Source organism: Triturus cristatus, chromosome 1_1 (genome assembly GCF_964204655.1).
Source record: "Triturus cristatus chromosome 1_1, aTriCri1.1, whole genome shotgun sequence".
NCBI lineage: Eukaryota > Metazoa > Chordata > Amphibia > Caudata > Salamandridae > Triturus > Triturus cristatus.
Genome location: NC_140579.1, coordinates 642,728,163 through 642,751,245, shown reverse-complemented (window position 1 = coordinate 642,751,245; position 23,083 = coordinate 642,728,163). Strand labels below are relative to the sequence as shown.

At 42.4% G+C, this 23,083-nt stretch overlaps 1 long non-coding RNA gene across 1 annotated transcript in view; it reads left to right on the top strand.

Annotated features, from left to right (window-relative positions):
- LOC146870753 (uncharacterized) overlaps positions 1-23,083 on the top strand; it is a 240,123-nt gene that overhangs the window by 150,270 nt on the left and 66,770 nt on the right. The window lies entirely within an intron of this gene.

The following is a 23,083-nucleotide window of genomic DNA, read 5'->3' as shown; positions in this document are numbered from 1 at the left end:
GTCAATTACGAGTCCATCATCGATTTCAACATCTATGTAATGCCTCCTCACTTTGTGGTATACTGTGTGATCAAGACAGCTTGCCTGTCGAAACGCGTTACCTACACAAATAAACCGTGGTGCACCTTCCGAGTGTGAGTCCTTCTTTGAAGAAGACGAATGTGTGGAATTTAATTTGCCGGGGGACCTGCCCGACGCGACTCACCACCTGCCTATGGGCCACAAACTTCAGTAAACCTGGTCGTCTTGTGGATATATTGTATATATATAGGTTTAAAGTAGTAAACCTTGAATTTGTTGTTCAAAATATCTATTGTACATTATTTTATTGTTTTGTTTAATTATTTGAATTTACTACTAGAAAAATCATATACATATATAAATATATATATATATATTATATATAAAATATTAAAATTATTTACATTCCAAAACATTGTATAAATTACTAAATTAAAAAAAATAACAAATACATTTGAAATAAGGCATTTACAAAAAATATTATACAAATTTAGAAGCAACACTATTAACAATTACTATGACATTCTAAACAAATAATAATAATAAATATATTTAAACGATGTTAGGTAATATATTTAAATCTAGTTTATGCAATATTAGAGAAAACTTTGGACTTCAGAGGGGTAAAATGTACTATTCCCACTCCAGTGTAAGCAACAGTAGGGAAAGCACTGGACTTCAGAGGGATACGATTTTCTACTCCCACTCCAGTCTGTGCAACAGTAGCGAAAGTGTTGGACTTCGGAGGGGGAAAATTTACTATTCCCATTTCAGTCTGTGCACCAGTAGGGAAATTGTTGTACTTTGAATGGGTAAGATTTAGTATTCCTACTCCAGTCTGCGTAGCAGTAGGGAAAGGGCTGTACTTCGGAGGGGTAAAATTTAAAATTCCCACTCCAGTCTAAGCAACAGGAAGGAAAGCGTTGAACTTCAGAGGGGTTAAATTTACTATTCCCACTCCCGTCTGCGCAACAGTAGGGAAAGGGTTGGATTTCAGAGGGGTTAAAATTACTATTCCTACTCCAGTCTATGCAACAGTAGCGAAAGTGTTGGTGTTAGAAATGGGGGTCTCTAGTTGGCAATGGCTGGCCACTGTCCAAGTAGGGACCCTTCTTCCTAAGTCAGAGTAAGCAGCCTACACCCTTTGACAACCCCTGCTGAACCCTGTGGTAACGTAGCACGAGCAGCTAGGCTTATCTCAGAGGCAGTGTGTGAAGCATTTATGACCATACACAGTAATATAATGAGGAACACTACAAATGGACACCACTCAAGTAGTTATGAAAAATAGGTATTTTTATATAGACTTAATCACAAGACCAATAACAGTAAAAATCCACAATACTATAAAAATATAATTACTTTAGAAATGCTGCAAGGAAAAATAGTTCAGGATGCCCAAAATGATGTTTAGTTCAAGGCAGTGGTCTCTGCGACCCTTTTACTCACAAAGTATCTGGTTCCTGGAGCAAAGCAACAAAAATGTCGCTAAGGAGTTGTTGCGATAGATTTCCTCACGCTAGCCAGCGATACGGTGAATCCTTACCGCAACGGAGGATGATGCGCTGGGTTGCGGGCAGGACAAAGCGACAAACTTCTTCACGCTGATCCGGTGATGCGATAAAATCCTTGCCGCAAAGGGAGGATGATGCACCGGGCCTGTTGCGTGTGCGATCTTGCTGCGTTGACAAAGATGGCGCTCCGCGAGGGAGCGACGATCCGGATTCGATGCGGGGAAAATGGCGAATGCTCGGCGTCCGCGCTGCGATGATCCTGTTGCGATGATTTCAGATAGCGGGCGTTTTCAGGCCCGCAGACAGGTGCTGCGACGATCTTCGGATAGTGGGCGTTTTCAGGCCCGCAGACAGGTGCTGCGACGATCTTCGGGGTTAGCGAGCGCTCGGCGACAGCGGAGCGGCGATTTTTCTCAGGCTCACCAGCTGCAGCGGCTCGCTAACGGAGGTTAGCGACGATTTTCAGCGCTCTCTTCTCAACAGTAGAAATAGAGGTCCTGGAACACACAGGAGCCTCACCTGCAGATAGTAATCCTCGCTGGGAGGAAACATGGTGGAGTCTAATGTGCCTGAGACTCCAGCAGGAGGCTAGCTCTCTCCTAGCCCTTGGGTAGTTGCTGTAGCAAAAGAAATAAAAGTCCAATCAAAGTTCCTTTCCTCTTCTTGAAGTCCAGTAGTAACAGCTGCAGGCCAGTCCCAGAAACAGCACACAAGCCACAAGGACAGTCCTTCTCTTGCAGATTCCTGTAGCCACACGGACAGAGGTTCTTCTTGTTATCCAGGAGCAATACAAATTGTAGGGGTTTGTGCACAAATATTTATACCCCCAAAGTCTTTGTTCTTAGGGGTCCCAAGTCTCTGAACCCAGCCAGAACCAGTTCTGCCCAGCCCTGGAGCACTTTGTTGATCAGGCTGCATCCTTCCTTTCAGAAAGAGGGGGTCTGCCTCAGACGCACAGTGGGAGGTGGAGCCAGCTTTCACCTTGCCAGGCACAGCCCTATTCAAGTGCAGGAGCTACCCCTCCCCTCACACCTAGGCAGGTCACTCTATTCAACCCAGGTCTGACTCAGCCTGCCCTGTCCCTCCAAAACCAGACAGCCAATACACATAATAGCAGAGCAACTGGAAGGCTTAGGCAAGAAAGTACCTATACTCTAAAAGTGGTAGTTTCAAACACAGAATATAAAAATAACCTTCACTAAAAGATGTATTTTAATATTCTGAGCTCAGGCATACTAGATTCGTTTTTCTACCATGTTCTGTGGGTCAGTTAGGACTACAGGATGTAATAGCCCAGACCTCCAATTCTGGCCTATGGAGAACAGGTAGCCTTACAGTAGTGAAAAACGAAATTGGGTGTAATTCACTACTAGGACATGCTACATACAACAGGGCATGTCCTACCTTACACATACAATGCGCCCTATCATAAGGGGGGCTTACATGATGCCAAGGGAAGGTTTTAGGGGCTGGGAAGCGGTTGCACTTCACAGCCAAGATGGCAGTTCTGGACTGCACGCAGACACTGCAGTGGCAGGTCTGAGACACACTTTACAAGCTGCTTCTGTGGGTGGCACAAACCAGTGCTGCAGGCCCACCAGCAGCATTCGGTTTACCAGCCCTGGGCACACACAGGCCACGCTACTAGGGACTAACAGGTAAACCAAATAGCCAATCAGGGATGTACCAATTCATATGTCATCTTTACAAAGGGAGCATTCGCGCCGTGGCACTGAATGGCAGTGGCACAGCGCCCAGAGCATCTATAACCAGCAAAAACAGAGGAGATACAGCGGAAAAATGGAAGGGAGACTCACGACAATGGTGCCAGGTCTAACAGTTGGGCTTTGGAGGGGTTAAATGTATCACTCCCTCTCCAGTCTGTGGAACAGTAGAAAAAGCATTGGACTTTGAAGAGGAACAATTTCCTATTCCCACTCCAGTCTATGTAACAGTATGGACTTTGGAGGGGTTAAAATTATTATTCCCTCTCCAGTCTGTGCAACAGTAGGGAAAGTGTTGGACTTCGAAGGGTTAAAATGTATTATTCTCACTTCAGTCTGTGCAAAAGTAGAAAAAGCATTGGACTTCGGAGGGGAAACATTTACTATTCCCACTCCAGTCTATGCAACAGTAGGGAAAGTGTTGGACTTCGAAGGGTTTAATTTGAAAAAATAAAAAAACTCTGAATACAAACATTAAAACGTAACATAAAATATATAGATATATGTATTAAGAAAGGAAAATATAAAAACCAATTACCCAATTTTCAAAATTATTTAACAATGTAATAATGACTTGCCTTTTTAAAATTAATCGTCATTTTATTATTACTTAATTGACTTGCCAGCCACTACTCCTGCAAGCCTAGCAACCCATAACTAAAATAAATAAGTATAAGTCAATTTACATAATTGATAATCAATCGAATAACTAATTAACAATTATTTGTTAATTAATAATTGCTTAATTTATTTCCCACCCAATAACCCTACAAACCCAGCAGCTCACATCTAAAATATAACTAATATATATAATTATTACACAATTTACATAATTATTAATCAATTAAATATTTAATTATACAATAAACATTATTATTATTTGTTTTATTATTAATATTTAAATATTTCTCAATTAACATCCCACCCTCGACCCCTACAAACCAAGCAACCTGCAACCAGAATATAACTAATACAAATCAGTATTGCATAATGTCCATAATTAATAATCACTCCAATAATTCATAATGCTGTAATAATGTATTATTAAATAATAATTACTTAGTTAAATTCCCACCCTATCCTACTAAAAAACCAGGAGCTGCACCTAAAATGTAACTAAAATAAATGATGACTACATAATTTACATATGTAATAATCAATGAAATAATTAATGATGAATTAAAACTATGATGTTTATTATTACCTAATTAACTTCCCACCCAATATCCCTATAAACCCAGCAACCTGCACCTAAAATCTAACTAAAATAAATGACTAACACATAATTCACATAATTAATAATCAACTAAACAATTAATTAGAAATTAAAATTAAGTTTTAGATATGACCTAATTAACTTCCCACCTATACCCCTACAACATAGCAACCTGTACCTAATATATAATTAAATAAATCAGCATAACATAATATACATAATTAATATCAATCACATCTCTTTAAAATTATTAATTTATTAATACCCAACAACTTTCTATGACACCATAAATTGATGTTAACAAATAAATTAGTAATTCGAAATCAACTAAAATTACACACTATATTAAACTATTAATAACAACTATACAAACAATAAAACATAAGATTAATATTTTAATAGGGGAGAACATGGCGGCAGACGGCTGATCTGCCGTGGTGCTCCGTGAGTTCGGGCTCCCGTTTCCTCGCTTCCCCCGGCTCCCTCGATTTCCCCGTCTGAGTTACCGATGGCTGCCGATGGCGGACACTAATTCAGTGTTTTGACTCTCTTACCGGTGTTTTGTGCTTGTGTCTGTGCCCTCGGTTTTGGCAGTTTCCTCGGAGACTTGCTGGGTTTGCTGGTTTTCCTCTGTGTGCTACGTGCGGTGGCTGCGGTCTGCTGACTGCCTGTCGCCCGATTGCTGCTGGGTCCTAATTCCTCCCTTTGGTGCGGATCTGTCTTCTCTCTATGCCTTGCTACTCCGGTGACGCCCTTGGTACTCTTGGAGGTGCAGCTGATACTCCTGGTTGCCGCGGTTCTTCCTCTTCCATCGGCTGTTCACTGGTTCGGTGGTCGTGGTCCTCAGCCGCCCTGGAGCTGCGGCGCGGCAGGAGAGTGCGCAGTTTGGTGCGTGCTGTGTGTGTTGGAGACAGCCTTGTTCAACATTTGGAAGACTTTTCTCAGGTTACAGCTGAGAATACTGAAGCGGTTACGACCGAAGCGGATGGTTACAGCGACACAAGCACACAGGAATCAGCCTCAGTCTTACCTCAGTGTGGGGTATTAAAAGATTCTGAAGGTTTGCACCAACACTATCAAACGTCCAGAGGTAAGGGGAGAGGTGGAAAATCTGGTCGAGGACGAGGTAAGGAGCAGGCTAGAGTGCCTACGAGGGGGGTTGTTATCGGCCCTAATTCATCCGGTGCCGTTATTCCACCCCAATTTGGTAAGAGAACCTCCTCCTATTTATCCAAGGAAGTGAAATCAAAGGGCACCAGAGGGAAAGTAACACGTAATCCCGTTGCTGGAGCCGAGGTTGCATCTAAAATTACACCATCTCTTCGGTCATACTTCAAAGTTGTTCCACAGGTCTTGCGCCTTGTGGAATCCAAGGCAATGACCACACCAAATGATTCTGCTCAACTGATTTCCCCTACTTTAACTCCATCATCTCTCTCAACCCCCCCCCCTTTAGTTGTTGTGCCAACCCTTTCGGTTCCTGGTGACTCCGTGATGACTGTAAGGGAGGTAGCGCCAGCTGTCTCAGTTGCTCCTGGAATCTCCGTACCTTCCCCACCTATTATTATACCCAAGAGTGGAGTTTTGTCTTGTGAAATGACGGGAGGCCGGGCAACACCTATTAGTTCTAACATGAGGGGCGACGTTGCAGCAGCTAGTGAAGGTGGTTTTACCCACTCCGATTCCTGTGCTCTTGAATCCATCACGCAGGTCACTGGGGGGGCTACTGTATTGGAGCCATCTCTCGAGCTATCCTTGGCAACATCTGTCCCTGTTCTTGTACCTTCCATTCCATCTTGTGAAGAAGCAACACCAGAAAACATCTCGGCAGCCACCTTATTTGCGATGCTCACTACCTTGTCTCAGGACATAAAAAAAGGGTTTGAGCAATCCTCAGTTATGCAGAAGGAGATTCGCGATTATTGCCAGTCATTGGATAATAAGATCGATGGGCTGTCAACAAGGACAGAAGTCTTGGAGGAAAAACTAGCTATAATGTCGATACATCTAGTTAAGACAGAAGAGGACATTACTAAACTTAAAAGAGATGATCAGGCCTTGTTGGACTGGATGGAGGTTTTAGAAAATAACGCAAGAAGATGTAACATTCGTATTCTTAATGTTCCGGAGGGATCTGAGGGGGCGGATGTTAAGCAGTTTATTGTTTGCCTTTTGAAGGAAGGTTTATGTCTGGGTCAATCCCTGGAGCAGCTAGCAACCGACATTCAGAGGGTCCATAGGGAACCCTTCAAACAGAACCCGCAAAGGCAAAAGCCGCGTAAAATCCTTGTTAATTTCCTTACATACACTCTCAAAGAGCAGATACTGAATGCAGCTCTTAAACAGAAGCCCCTACCTGGTAAGGGGTTTACTTTCCTCATCAGGTCTAATCTATCTAGGGTCACACTTGAGAAGCAATGGGAGTTTGGAAGGCGGCTGGAGTCCTTTAGGAAGTTGGGCGCTTCTGCTCAATTGGTGTTCCCGGCCTCTCTGAAGGTCATGTATAATAATAAAATGGTAAACATTAGGTCAATCGAAGCTGCCGATGAATTCCTTTTGGATATAGGCAATAAGTCATCTGGTAATAGCACTTAACTCGCTTTTTTCTCTTGGAGTTTAGGTCCTTTTACAGCCTTATGGTCGCCCACAGGGATTGAAGCATATTTAAGAAAAAAAAAATGAGAAGGAAAGAGGAAGAGAGAAAAAAAACAATATATATTACTTTTCTTTTATTATTTCAGGGAAGGAAAGGAATAGGAGAAAGGGGAGGGAAAAAAAAGAAAAAAAAAAAAGTATGTTTTTCTCTTGCTTTCTCCTGCTTTCCTTTTTTTTTTTTTTTTACACTATCATAAGTGGGATCACTTCTCTTTTTTTTCTTTACCTTTTAGCTGTGAGTTTCGGGGGGGGTGTAATGGGAGCCTGAGGTAGGGGTGCCATCTACTGGACTTGATCCGGTTAGATACACCACGGGTTCTCCATGGGGAGGGTGAAGGGCGGGTGGGGGGGGTTCACGGGCAAAATTTAAAAATTCCTCATCAGCCATCTTTTCTATTTTCTGTAGGTTTTTTTAAGTTTTTCTGCGAGATTTCTCATGGAGGTGGGTCAGTATATATCTGGTCGCATTATAAAGGCAAGACTGGTTGTGCTCTGGTTCAGTGGAGATGGCTAGTTTAAAGATTATGTCTTGGAATGTCAATGGGCTCCGTACTAAACCTAGGGCTAGAATATTGATGCAGTATCTCCGGGACTCTGATGCCCAGGTCATCATCCTTCAAGAGACACATTTGATCGAGTCTGAAATCGATACCTTGGTTAAAAAGAATAAATGGATTGATTTTATGATATCAACCTCACAATCTATGACTTCTTGAGGTGTGTCACTGATTTTCAGAAAGCAGCTTAGGGCCAGGGTAGTAGAGTTTAAAGTTGACCCTGCGGGAAGATGGGTTATTGCTTCTGTGGTAATTATGGGTGCCTGTTTTACTATTGTTGGATACTATGGTCCCAATCTTGATGACCCTACATCTTTGGAAGTGATTTTTTCTCACCTTTTGTCCTTCCCGGAACCAGTTATATTAGCTGGCGACTTCAACATTGTTTTAGATCCAGTACTGGATAAATCTCATAACAGTAGATCCCGTGTCCCTTCAAAATCAAGATCTTTCTTGTTGAATGAGATGAAACAATACGGATATATCGATATTTGGAGGTTAAGGGCCGGGCAGCAGCAGGGGGTGTCTTTTAGAAATTATAAATATAATCACCAGTCCAGGATAGATTTTATATTAATTAACCATAGTTTATCCGACGCAGTTAGGGACATTTGTTATTTCCCGTTACATTTATCTGACCATTCTGCCGTTTTCCTGGAACTTATGGTACCTACCTCTGATGCAGTAAGGACTTGGTCTTTTGACCGTACTCTACTTTCTCACCCTGAAGATGTCACTGTTTTAAAAACTGAAGTGAGGTCTTTCTTAGAGATGAATGTGGGTTCTGCTGGACCTGGTGTGGTCTGGGACTCACTTAAAGCCTCTTTGAGGGGTCTTATTACAAGTGAGATGTCATATAGAAGGAGGGAATATAGAGAGGCTATTGCCTCAGTTGAGGCGAACCTGACTAGTGCACAGGTTGACATTGATGCCAACTTGGCTTCCACAGATGCTGTTTTAGCACCTTTGCGGGTTAAATTATTGACCCTAAGAGGCCAACTGACCTCGATCCTTAACCGGCGGCTTCAGGAAAGATGGGAGGCCAGTAAAATCGCACATTTTCAGTATGGAGAGTGTGCTGGTAAATTATTGGCATGGAAAGTAAAAACTGATCAGGTTCGTAACAACATCAACCAGATCTATGTCAATAATGTCCCTCTTTCTTCTGATGCAGATATTAGAGCAGCATTTAAAGATTACTATCAAGATATTTATCATGAAGATAAGAAATTGGATACTGATATGATTAATGAATGGCTTGGGAAAATAGATCTACCAAAACTCTCTGTTGATCAGTCAGCAATGCTAGATAGTAAAATCTCGGAAGAGGAGGTAAGGAAAGCCATTCGGGATGCCAGGAAAGGCAAGGCCTCTGGGCCTGATGGGCTGCCTGCTGAAATATATAATTCTTTGGAGCAGGAACTTGTTCCTTTCCTGGTTACATTGTTCAATCAGATATTGCTAGATGGAGTACGACCACCTGTGTCATGGGATAACGCTTCCATAACTGTTATTTTGAAACCAGGGAAGTCTCCAACCGCCTGTGGCTCCTATAGGCCAATCTCTGTTTTGAATGGAGACTATAAGATCTTTGCCTCCATTCTTGCAAATAGATTGGCCTTGGTCGCTCCTTCCATTTTACATGTCGATCAGAAGGGATTTATTAAGGGGCGACAGCTTTTTGAACTAACTTTTGATTTGATTGGATCAATAGATATGGCATGTTTGAAGTCTTTGCCCTTGGCGGTTCTCACGCTGGACGCCACCAAGGCCTTCGACAGAGTTAATTGGTTGTATCTGTCGGAGGCCTTGGCAAAGTTTGGCGTGGGGGGTAGATTTCGTCAGGCGATTAGTCTTCTCTATAGTAACCCTAGTGCCCGTGTCTTGGTTAATGGTATACTCTCCGACTCATTTGACATCTCGAGGGGTACCAGACAGGGATGTCCTCTCTCCCCACTCCTGTTCGATTTATATGCTGAACCCTTTGCCCAGATTTTGAGGGATAGTGTTAACATCAAGGCATTTGCGTACAGGGGCTGGGAGAGAAAGGTGGCACTTTACGCTGACGATATTCTCATATTTACCTCTGATCCGCATGAGGCCCTCCCAGCAATATTCAGGCTGGCTTCGGAGTTTGGGATGGTCTCTGGATATGAGATTAATGCTCTAAAGACTGAGATGATGACCTGGAATATTGATCGAAATACCTTCGATTCGGAAATCCGGCCGGCGAGTCGGATGAGATACTTAGGTTTGGATATTGTATCTGACCTCGATCAGATTACTACTACTAATTTTTTTTAAATTGCAAAGGATTGTCGTAGGTTGCTCCAGTCCTGGGCCCATCTTCCACTCTCCCTTCTGGGCAGGGTCAGCCTTGTCAAAATGTCCATCTTGCCTAAGGTTTCTTTTTTGTTTAATGCGATACCTCTATGTTTTGATCCCGCCTCTATCAGGAAATTACAGTCGGATATTAGCACCTTTATTTGGAATAAACATCTGCCAAGAATCTCCTGGAAAAAAATTAGGAGACGTAGGGAAAAAGGAGGGCTTGCTGCTCCTGATCTCCAGGCTTATGCCTGGGCTTTCCAGCTTTCACATGCCAGGATTCTATTAAAGAGACCAGTAGGGGTTGGAGTGGGTTCCCTCTATTCAATGTTATTGGATGTAGAAGGTGTAAGTCAGTCAGGGTTTCTTTTTAAATTTGGAAACCCCAAGTTTTTCAAAAAAATTAAATTGAAAATTTTAAGGGGTATGGCAAGAATGTGGGCCCAGATGTCTAAAGCAATTAAAGTTGGTTACTATGGAAGTAGGACACCGTTGTGGGGCCTTCCTGATGGTCCAGCATGGTTAGGGGATGCACTAGCTACACCTATGAGAGAGGCAGGGCTGGAGGAGTGGGGTAACCTATTTGTTGACGGGGACTTGTTACCCTGGGATTATCTTTGCACAAAAATTGGTCCACACTTCTCCAGGCTTAAATATCTTCAGATGTTGAGCTGGTCTCGTGCATACTCTGTTCAACCTCCACATGGTGTTAAATATGCCTTGGGCGCATATAGTTATCTTATAACGCTTTTGGCAGATAAGCCGTCTGCCAAGAAGGAAATTTCACTGTGGTATAATTTAATCTTGGAGGAAATGGACGGAACTTTCTCACTGCCAGAGGATCTTTGGTCTCAACACGTCATCAATTCCGATTTACAACATCTTTGGAATTCGTCTTCTAAGATGATGTGGGATATTGTCAAGCCTGCATGGTTACGCAGGAACCATCTTTTCACCATTCATCGAGCATACTACTCACCCCTTCGTCTTTCTAAATTTACTGAGGGGAGTAGTGTGGCCTGTGCGAAGTGTGGTTTGGTGGCTGCTTCTGACATTCACATGTTCTTTGATTGCCCACATTTGTCCCCATTTTGGGATGCCATTAGTAAGACTCTTTCACTTTCTGTTGGAGTTAACATTACCCTAGATTTAACATCAGTAATTTTTGGTTGCTACCAAGGGGTCCCCTCCTTGGCAAAAAAGCTTATTTTTTATGCCATCCTGCTAGCCAGGAGGGAGATATGCAGAAAATGGAAGGATTCTTCATCTCCTTCTATTAATGACTGGTATGCTTCTACTTTGCTGGTCTCTAAGCTAGACCTGGCTAGAACTGGTAATCCAGATACAAGATCTTTCTGGCACCTCCTGAATTGGGTTCATTGAACATCTGGGTTTTTTTTTTGTTTTTTTTCCCCAGGTCCAATGATTATGCCATCAACCTCATTCCGGGGGTTACTTGTTTCATGGTGCTAAGTTTAGTACCTTGGCTGGACTTTAGCAATTGCCTGTCTGGTAGCAAATTAGTGATCATTGTTGGTTGAAACATGTTGCTGAGGGGTGAGCTTTTCGTTCTATTACTGCCCCAACCAGTCTTGGCAACTGAGGCAGCACAATGTGTGTAAACCTACAAGATTGCATATTGAAACTTGTCTGGCAGATGAGGACAAAAAAAAAAAAAAAAGATTAATATTTTAACTAAAATACATAAAATTATTAAAAAACGATATTCTTTACAACTAATCATTAAAAACAATATTAACTACAATATTCTTGAAAACATTATTACTTACCTAAAAAAATGATATTCTTGACTATGATATTTCTGCAACCCAATATGTTTTTTCCGATATTTCTATGTTCCGATGTTTATAACTCAATATTTTGTCCAAATACCATATCATATACTTTGGCGAGTGCAGGAGGACAGGGATGAGGTCCTTCTCTCCCTGGAGGCCGAAAAGGCTTTTGATCATGTGGATGGGGTTATCTTTATCTTTTTCGGACAATGAAGAAAACGAGTATCGCCAGGACTTTCTCACACTTGTCAAAGGCATGTACTATGACCCTACCACCTCAGTTATATGCATGGACATCTCCTCCCTATATCTCCCTATACACCATGCTACAAGACAGTAGTGCCCTCTATCCCTGCTACTGTTCCTATTGGTGCTGGAACACCTGGTGATCGCCAATGACAAAATTATGGGTATCATGAGGCAGCAGGGAAGGTCAAGGCCTTGTATTACGGATCTGACATTTTTCAGTGGTACGTCTACTAGGGAGAGTTGCAGAAGCCACTGCTAATAATGGTTGCTGCTACAAGTGTAAGTTGCACATAACAGCAACATTTAGTGGTGTTTCCAAAGAGGGGAGTCATAACACCAATATTTAGAGATTCTCCCAAAAGATCAATCCACAAATACCGCCCACCATTTAACTGTGTTGCTCCCAATGAAGATATCTGCACACACAATCAGGTTTTATGTGTGCACCTTTTGGGAGTTAGTGACATCCACCACCAATTTTTGTGTCTCTGCCACTTGAGTAAAATGACACACCTCCATTGTAGGTGAGAGTCACACCAACCGCTGTTAAGGTCTCTCTGGGGTCGGAGCACCAACCGTAGCAGCTTGATACACCCACCCTCAAAGCAGTGATTAGTACATTTAATTGGTGGAACAAATTGTGGAATGTCACTGCATAGTTTCATCAAGATGCAACTCATAAAATACCAGAGGGTACAGTCACACCAAAATATTTTCCTACTTATCTAAAATATTTTCCTACTTACCTCCAGCATCTTCTTCCAGTTGTCCTCAAAACCTGCTCAGGATATAAATAAATTGGAGTGAGCAGGTTCTCCCAAGCTGTATATACGACACACTTTCATTACATCGGCTTGACAGACAATTACGGGCTGACTAGCAGTGTTGTAACTGTGACTGGTCTAGGGACCCTGGCTATGAAACTCACAGATCTGGGAAGGATTTCTGGTGTTTCCCTTTTCACTCACTCTGGAGCATATTATCAAGAAACGGCGTTAAAATTATCGCCGCTTTAGCGGACGAAAACTGCCGCTAAAGCGGCTCTAATGGGTTTGATAATATGCCCTTGAGAATTCTAACAGAAGCCCATGTTCTGGTGTCAACATGGGCTTCTATTGGAATTCTCACGGGCATATTATCAAGTCCATTATTGCCGCTTTAGCTGCAGTTTTCTGCCGCTAAAGCGGCGATAATTTTAACGCCGTGCTTGATAATATGCCCCTGAGTTTCTAATGCTCAGTCTTATTCTCTTGCTGATTCTCTTTCTCACACCCCTGAGGGAACACATTAATAACATTACCTGTGTCTTCATCATTAAGCAAACAAATACTAGGTAGACTGATGACTATTGCCAAGGTTGCCGACTCCTCGTCGTGTATTTTAAATGAATGAAGAGTGCAAATTCAACCGCAGAAAGTACTGCATCCTCACCCGCCATAGAGCTTCCTGTGAGCATCTGGTTGACCAGGACCATTGCATCCAATGACAAGGTGAACAAAAGTGTGTTCTCTTTAACAACATCCGGCCTAACAGCCTTAGGACAGAGTGTTCTCAGCCATTGTGATCTCACTAGGACAAACCAGAAAAATAGTGGGATCTTTCATGAAGTGGATCAAGCTCCAGAGAGATTAATTGTTCTTGTATGTAGTTCTTGCTGTGTAGTTGCTTAATTTTAGGACTGGTGAGGTTTTAATGAAGTGAGTTCAATCTGCTAGGGTTATAGCTGCTTCATGGAATATGCTTTAGTGGGTAGTAATATTATAATAGGAATTGTGAAAATTTAGTTAGGAGGGGTCAAATTGCTGGGAAAAAATCTGTTTTATGGAAGTAGTTCCTGTGTCCAAGAGCTTTCACAACGAGTGCCGAGGGCCTGTTTTGTGTAGTTTTATATAAAGTGAACTCGACCAGAAGGTGTAGGAGCTCCTTACATGAGCACCAATTACGTTACACAAGGCATTGGCAGACTGGGCCACGCTCCAGGGCACAAAGCTGTTTCTTGAAAGCAGTTCTGGGTGGGCATCCTACATCTCAAAGGAGTCCCAGTAGTTGCGAAAATCTATTATCTTGTGCTATTTAGTTCAGAAATAGAAGATTTGAAATTGACTTCCCCTTCCCAAACCTAATAACTTTAAAAAAAAAAGTTATTTCAAGAAATGCCACTAACCTGAAAAAAAACAATCGAAGAAAGCAAAAAGTGATTTTTCTGGGTAGTTTTCATTGATCCGCTCTTCACTGTCCTGAAGGTCTAGACTGCGAAGGGCGAGGTTTTAAGAGTTCATGAGAGCTATGTTGGAATGAGAGGTAGGGTCCCGACCACTTTTCTCTACTTATTTGGAGCTTTCCGTATCCCTTCTCAACCTTCTAAAGCTACATGTGTGCCCTTGTTGTCCACTCCACAGGACCAGGCAGTCCTGACACACACTCACCTGACTGTGGGTGCTGCTGCCCGAATAAGCACACTGCAGCCAGTCCTATCAGCCCATTCTGACGTTTGATTCTCATCGTGATTCTCAGATCCCCGCTGCAGCAGAAGCTTTACTCTTCTCCAAACATCCAATGGAAAGGGGAGTTTGGTAATATCAACATCATCCAATTGACTGGTGTTGGGATTTGTGAAGACAACAACCTGCCATTGTAGCGCCTAGTCATGTATTTTTAAATATAATGCTATACCCCTAAAACAATCATAAAATGGGGAACAAAAAACTAAACATGGATGCCAATGAAAACAAGCCACACTACACACTGTACCAACCAAACTAAAAAGTCCTCTCATAAAAAGAGTACTAACATAAAAACATACTGCCCCTAAATAAGAAATGAAAATATTAATCTCACTGTAAGCCTCTCTCTCACAAGCCCTTTCTTAGCTCATCCAGTTTTTGACTTGTCTTTCTGTAGACTATTCAAATCCAAAGAAGCAAGAAGGCTCCGATTACTTCTAGAAGCTCAAATTTAAATCTAGTATTACTGCACTCCTTTATATCTCACATGGTTGCCTTATAATGGCCAAACTGCGCCAGGTAATTTAACTGGCCACATTCACCTGCAGTTTCATCCACACTGATCGGGATCTCACCAAGTTACTTTCTTTGGCGTCTCAGACCACGAGGAAGTGTTGACCAACCCTATTCGTAACTACAATTTGGTAAACCAATAGCTTTCATGTAGGCTGATCTGGGGTGTTTCCACTCCCTGCTCATTTGGAAACTACATCTAATATAAAGGTCATTCATTCATTTCCACTACTACCACAGCGGCAGTAACTCTCTTGGGAGTCGCTGGGCACTTAGTTTACTTGAATCTATTGCCAGAGGAATATATGGAGCGCAAAGTATGATATGTTCAACCCCACCCTCTCAGAAGCTATCTCCCCTGCTGCCAGTGGTACAAGAGGGCATTGATCTGCACCTGGCCTATTATTCACTTGACAAGTTAGGCAGCTCCTGAAATATTTCTTAATCTTTACTTCCATTTTGGGTCAGTAAAAGCCACTTTGCATTCTGTTACTTCTCATAGTCCACAGCATATGGAGAGCTAAACAATTATTGTTGAGCCAGTAATCAACTACATTTGATGTGCATATCTGCCTTTTCACCATATTGTGGTCCTACTGGGGGCAACTCGTTTACCATATGCCTGCTGGGAATTCTCATTGCTATTTGCCAGCAATTGAGGTTGTTGGTCTTACTGGAAGCTAGGCTTTGGTGCGTCCTTCACCAGTATAAGCATATGTTTGATGTACACCTGGCCTGAGAATTACTCAAGTTCATGCAAAACAGCACAGCACATCAGGTTGTTGCGCTGCATTGCGTGAAGCAGAGAGAATGGAACGGTTTTAATTTTGCAAAGCTACGGCACAGTTCTGCCTGCTCCTAACACTGGCACACTTGTGGCTGCCTAGTGCCAATGCAGGCAAACATGAGCCACAGTATAAGGGTGCCTGCATTAACAACAGGATCGTTTTTGTGCAGGAAGGGATACCTTCTTGCACATTAAGTATCCTTTGGACTTATTTCTGCATGGCTTAATAAATACCAAGAAAGTGACGCAACCCTACACAAAATCCTAGCAAGTCTTGCCTTAGTGTTTCTTCTTTACCCTGCTGCTGGCATATTTGCCAGCTTTCCACGTCTGCGATCCTGCATTCTCCAGATTTTGTTCTAACCCTCCAAACATATTTCTCAGACTATCTCTTTGATAATAGACTACACAGAAGCTTATCTTTGTCCATAAAATTCCGCTAATCCAAACCATAGTTTTAAGTGCGTTGACACAAGCTTAGAAGGCCTTATTAGGGATCCAAAGCAATGACCTGGAAACATCTCTAAATATTGTTGTGGGGTCTTGCAAAACCTTCTTAGAACTGCTTGATTCATATGTGCGCACACCACAATCTCCTCTGGCTTTAGCTCTATATGCGAACTGCACATTGAGAATGCAGTCTTCAGTGATATGAGTATTATTACACCTTCCCATTAAAGAAGTCCTACTCCAGTGCACTTCCATGAGATGCAGTTTGCAGCTATTTTATAGAGCAGTGCATAACCAGTGGTATAATTCCCCAAAATAGCAGCATAACAAAATGAATGGATATTTGGCAATAAGAACATACTTGGTCACCACTTCCACTCTGGTGGTGTGGGCAGTAGAGTAGAATGAGTTTTTCTATCAGGGTTTCGAGTTCTAACACCTTTATTTTCACTGATGGGAAATGTTCTTCTTTTTCAGCTTTTCCTCCTACACCATTTTCCCTGTAGGCATGCTTTCAAAATGTGGTATATTCTTTAAAGGAATCTACTGTATCTGGTAGCAGTGTGCCTCCTTTTTTCTATTCCATCTCTCTCAGTGCATTTCATCAGGGCTGATTTTTTCATTTATCTGGAAGAGATCCGATTACCGATCTTGGAGTGGGATTTATAAAGAATAATATTTTTGATCTCATGTGGCGTATTACAAGGCTCTCCTCTCTCATCATGAAGATATTTGGTTGGTGAGGGTTATATAGATCTTCTACTCTCTTTGGTCATCCTACTCAGAAGATGTAAGTTCTTTCTCAAATCCTATCTTCTTTTGAGTAGAATCACATGGGAAACCTATCTCTTCACTCGCCTTCTGAAAGCTAATACTGTCAGTGTCTGCTGTGTGGTCAATTCAGATCAGTTTTCAAAAATTAAAGTGACTTATTTTGTCCAGGTGGTAGTTCCTTATTCAAACTGCAAAGTGAAACTATAGTTCTACAAAGGACCCTAACATTCATGCTCCAATATGAGCAATTCTCTCGCCTGAGAGGAACAGAGAGAAGGTAAATGATTAGTGTACTAAGCATGCGCTTCAAATATACTCAAACATGGATATTTTCCAAAAGAGGTGGGCTAAATCCTTTCTAGCTTCATTGGACGCAAGGATTACCCTCCAGGATGTATAGAGGAACAAAGAACAGAATGTAAAACAGTTGCAAGACAGAGAAAACAATCTCCACTTGAATGCAGTTCCACAGATAGTAAGAGGTTTTATTTAGATACTATGAACACATTGGGGATGAAAATAATAACACCTGTCATTCCATTTCTAAGAACTCTAAGTAACAGTTGCTACTAGTACCGAATTCCAATGTTATTCGGACATTAATGTAAGTATTGCTATTTACATACCATGAAGTTAGCTGGGGAGCATTGAAATGCTGCACTGGAGACCCACTGAGGTGCAGGTACAAGGAGGGTAGAAACCTCAAGATTTGTTTTATATAACGGGGAGGAGTTGACAGTCACTCAAGAGGGCATGATTGTTGGCAGGCATATCAGCGGATTAGGGACTCTCTGAAGAGGTGCTGGTTCAGACATGTCCTGAACTGACGGAATGGCATGTAGTAGGGTGTTGTGTCCTCATTTGGGTGTTTAGATGGAGGGGGAATGCTTCTGCATTTTTTTTTCAGTTCTTTATTTCCAATCTGGTGATAAAAAAGAAATTGTAATTCACTGACCCCAGAGATGTTGTGATATCTTCCAGGAAGATGGCGTGCCAGTCACTGCTGCTTTGTACATGATGGAGCAGTACCTGTGGACGCTGTGTGCTTGGAGAAAAAGCCTAGTAGGACTTTCAGGGAAGGAAATATGCAGTTGAGCCTCCTGTGTCCAATAATGAGACATACAACTGTCTGAAGATTGCTACGCATGGGTGAGAAGAGTCTCAGCCCCATGTGAGTAGGGAGAGGACTAGGACTCGCAATGTTATCTGGAGTGAGCTTCAGGCAGGTTCAAATGGATCTTTCACGAAGAGAGAGTAAAGCACTGATGATGATGAGAAATATGAGCGTGTCTATGGTGTGGAATTTCAGGATGGTCGAAGAGAGGATGTCATCTTCTTAGGTGGTTGTCTTGAAGCTAGAGAGAATGGCTTGAAGGTCAGCCTGTAAGAGTGCAATCTGGGTGTGCTGCATGCAGGAATCAGTGGTACTGTGGTCATTTGTTTGGCGTTGTTGTTGATAGTGGTGAACAATTTATCAGTCTCCAAAAGTTTAGAGGCTGATGGAATTGGTCCTACCAGGGTTCAATCTCATGGCCATATAAGATGAGGTGTCAACATCAATCATCTAATTCATTAACCTGTCTTGCAGGGTATATCAGAGCAAGCGTGATAACTAATAAAGTGCCATGCATTTGGAAATTAGTGATGGGCCACCTTTGTTTTATATTGGTCCTGAAAGAGTGTTGTGCACTTCAAAGGAGCAAAAATCAGAGGTGTGGCTGGTGGTTTGGCTGAGACAGTCTTAGCTAAGGTCCCAGTGTAGGGGGTCACAGAAAAATTAAAATCGGTGGCCACAGTTTAATATGCTTGAAATACATGATACATATTCTTACAGAGTATGACAGTGTTTTCAACTACCACAGTGACAGCGCTTTGCCAATTGTGTTATTTGACTCCATGAACCTGATTTGGCTAAAAGGTTTAGATTGCCATGCAATACAAAAACGACACTGCTTGCAGCAAAGAAAATCTAAGGACTGGGACAATGACGCGTGGTTATGATTTTGTCTCTTTTCTGCCATAGGTAGCGCCTCCTATTTACCTGCCAAGGCAGTGGTACAAATGAGCATGCAGATGCTGGGTGTATACTTGGTTTCTGCAAATGTATTAGTGAGTGAGTGCACAGTGATGCACTGTTCAAATGCTCGACTGGGTGAACATTTGGTTCTTGCAAATACATTTGTGATTTAGTGCACATTGATGCATGACAAGGCATGACACAGCAACTGGTTTTGAATATTAGATCTCTCATGCAGATTTCCACTCCGAGCACATGTGCACTGTGCATCTTCCTGCTTCTCTGTTTTCAGAGTTCAGTTTGAGTTACATTTGTAAATTCTTTTAGAGTTCCTACCTGGATGCATGGCACGACTCCCATAGGGAGACTACAAAAACAAGTTACAAGTTTTCTTCATCATAATAACTTCATTTCATAAAAGTACAATAAAAATATGATAAAACCAACAATTCATTGAACACAGGAACCATACAGATAGAGATCAAAAGCATCTGAAATAAACATTTTACATGTGGATCTAAATAATATCATACAGAGTACCGTTCCAATCCCCGATTCTACTGACCAAATATGCCTATATGGTTTAGCAGAGGCTATATATTAAAGCCCACAAAAACCAGCATCACATTAAACACGAGGGCCCTACAAACCACCCAACAGGGATACATATATTTACTAAGGGCTAGACATTTATTTCAGGCGGAGCATCCCACGTGTAAATTTAGCAATAAAGTGCACGTTCTTTGTATGAACCACACGGAGACTTTAATTGTTAATCCTTTTAATATGTGCGAAATTGCAATAGACCACTATGCAATGAAGAGCAAGTTTTTCATTTGGGCTCCTGGACATGTGTCCTATAACGTGATGCCTGCCTCAGGCACGGATGCGTCGCATGGCTCCTAAAACCCGCCTATATCGCCACTCACCCGGGGCCACTGCCGCACAGTCCACTGCCCACCAGGAAGCGACAATCTGAAATTAAAGAGCTATGATTGGGGAGTAAAGCAGGCTTGTGGTGTTTGGCGGTCTTCAGTCCTGCTTGTGAAGCCCGTGGCCAGCTCCAAGAAGCCAGCACATGCTCGTCAATCAGAGAAAGTCGGCCGGTGTTCACATGGCAATGCTTCCGCGCACGCGCGTAGACTTGTGCGCTGGGGAGCAGATAATTATAGGCTCCAAGTTTTGTGGATGCATACGCGCCTGCGAAAAGAGATACGCATGCGCAAATGCTTAGGGGGAGCGCATAGCCGAGGGGAGCAATCCATTATGGAACACCCCCGGTAACACATGTAGTGTTTCAAATCTGGAGGCAGGCCTTGCGCCGTCTGGGGTGGTGGCGGACCTTGACTCGGGAGACTCCCCTGTGGCACAATGGGCGTTTACCACACTTGGCGGCCCTACAAGGTTTTTAAGGCATGGGATGACATTAACATCTACACGCTGGGAGATGTAATGAGAGAGACAACACTTAAATCTTTCCATGAGCTACAGCAGGAATTCCAAATGCCACGTGGGCAATTTTAAAGATATCTCCAGATCAGGCATGCCCTGTCGCCCACATTTGTGGGACTGGAATCGCTTCCTGACTTCAGCCAATTGGAGGCAAAAGTATTCATGGGGGGATATACCAGATAAAAAAATATCCAGGATCTATGAATCCCTTGTTATACACAGCTCCCCCATACTGAACAAACTTCCGGGGGACTGGGAGGCAGATGTGGGTGCTCTGGAGGAAGAGGATTGTAGGGAGGCGCTGGCCGGCCCGCGAAGTGCTCCCATAAGCATGAGGCTCCGGTTAGTTCAATTTAAATAACTGCGCCGGGTGAACTTCACAAGGGAGCGTCTGTGGCGGACAGGGCTGATTGCATCACCGGAGTGCCTGAGGTGTGGCAGGGAAGAGGGCACATTCTTTCACACTATCTGGCAGTGCGCTTCCCTTGATCGATTCTGGAAGTGAGTGTTGGAGTGCCTCTCGGAAGTACTGGGGTGGGGGCTCCCCCGCTAGCAGCGGCTGGCTCTACTCCATGTCATGGAGGATATAGGGGGAAATATATACAAACGTCATCTCTTGTTGCTGGGAATCACTCTGGCCAAGCGGGATATTGCAAGGGAGTGGAAGGTGGCACGAGCACCTTCAATGATGAGATGGAAGAAAGGCCTGGACTTTTGTATGGGGCAGGAGCGGCCCATTTTCGAGGCAAGGGGCTGCCCACGCAAACACTTTAAGATCTGGAAAGGATGGGCAGACTACCGGGGAATTGGGCTGGAACCCCCCGCAGAGAGGGAAATCACTCCATAGGGGCAGCTACACACAGACGCTGGTGGTCCTGAAGGGGCAAGATGGACGAAAGGGGGAGAGTAAGGCTAGCAGTAGGAAGTGCGATCTTTGGGGGTTGGAGGACGGAGGTGGAGTTGGGACGGGAGTTGGGGAGTTATTGAATATACAGCAGTCTATTGCCTTTATGTCCATGTATGATGGATTTGGCAGACGTCTCGGGGTTACAGGGCTCTGCATGGTAATGGCTATATTGACAAAAAAAAAAATTGTTTAAAAAAAAAAAAAACAACTTTTACATATTGCTAACAAAACCACTAGATAATACGGATTAGACCAACTACTGGTCGGCGGTTGAACATGACAGAATATAATGAATCCCAAAAAATGTTGAGGGACTCGCGTTCGCTTCTAAGGGAGCCTGCGTTCCAAAAAACAACCACAGAAACTACTGTATGGGAAATAAATATCTGCGCAAAACCATAGACTATGACAAGTGTCCTTATAGAACTCCCAAAAGTCAGTATCCAAAAGCATTAGTACGTGTTGGACATACCAATTAAGAATGGCTTTCAGAATAACAAATCTTAATGTGGCAGTCGCAAACTGTATATGCAAAATTGTAAGGATGACCTCACACCAAGTTAGTTTCTTCGATTTCCATCCTTGAACAATTGAGAATGACCAAACAGTTGCCCTTCCGTACGTGAGCATTTGAATAGGTTATTAAGATTTTATTACGGCCTACTCGGGCAGATGGTTTATGAGTCAGGCGAAGGAAACGAGACTGTATGTCAGATATTTTTAGAAGAAGAAAATAATGAGTCACGTAATTTTGATTATTTTTAAATAGTTATTATAATTCATGATATTTTAACCTTACAATATTATGTAGAAGATATTTAGCTAACAAAATATTTTTACTGTTAAGTTTTGTAAAATACCAACTTCATGACCTATTGTGTTTCTACGCAGTGTGGTTACCGACGCAGCCTTTATACTTTAGCCTTTAGCCTTTGTTTGCATGCCCCATGTACCGTGGGCATTCACAGTGACAAACAACCCCACGCCTTAGGAGAACTCTGTACTTGTCTACTCTGGACTGTGGAGAAGAGGACCAAAGTTGTCCCAAAATCAATAATCGTCGTAAATCATGGCTTTGCTAAAAAATTACTTGCATTTTCAATCAAATTTTAATTAGAAGATTTTAATATTTGAAGCCTAAAGTCACTGGAAGTAAACTGATGTTGCTGCCATTGAACTTGCCCGTATTAAACTTAACAGAAAGTGGGTTCTGTTGTAAGTTGCATCAAAGATATTATAATCAATATGTGTTTCTCCTGCCAGAGGACAACTTTGCAACCTCTGAAAAGGGCATTGGCAACATTGTAAACGTCAAAATGTTTATCTTGCTAACCGTACTTATCTGATCTTATTTGTTTTAGTGACAAAATATACATAAAGTTTCCTTTGTTTTGTTAAACAGTTTTAACGATCTACTTGAGTCATGTAAATCAATTTTTGAATATTGAGTATGTTTGCAGTTGTGTAACAGTCCTCGGTTATGAGCATAAGGGTACTCTACGACAATACCACGTAAAAGAAAACTTGTGATTGGTAGAGAAAGCCATGTACATTTATTTTAGAATACTAGGACTCTTTGTAAATAATATCTATTTATAAAATACTATTTAAAAGGGGCA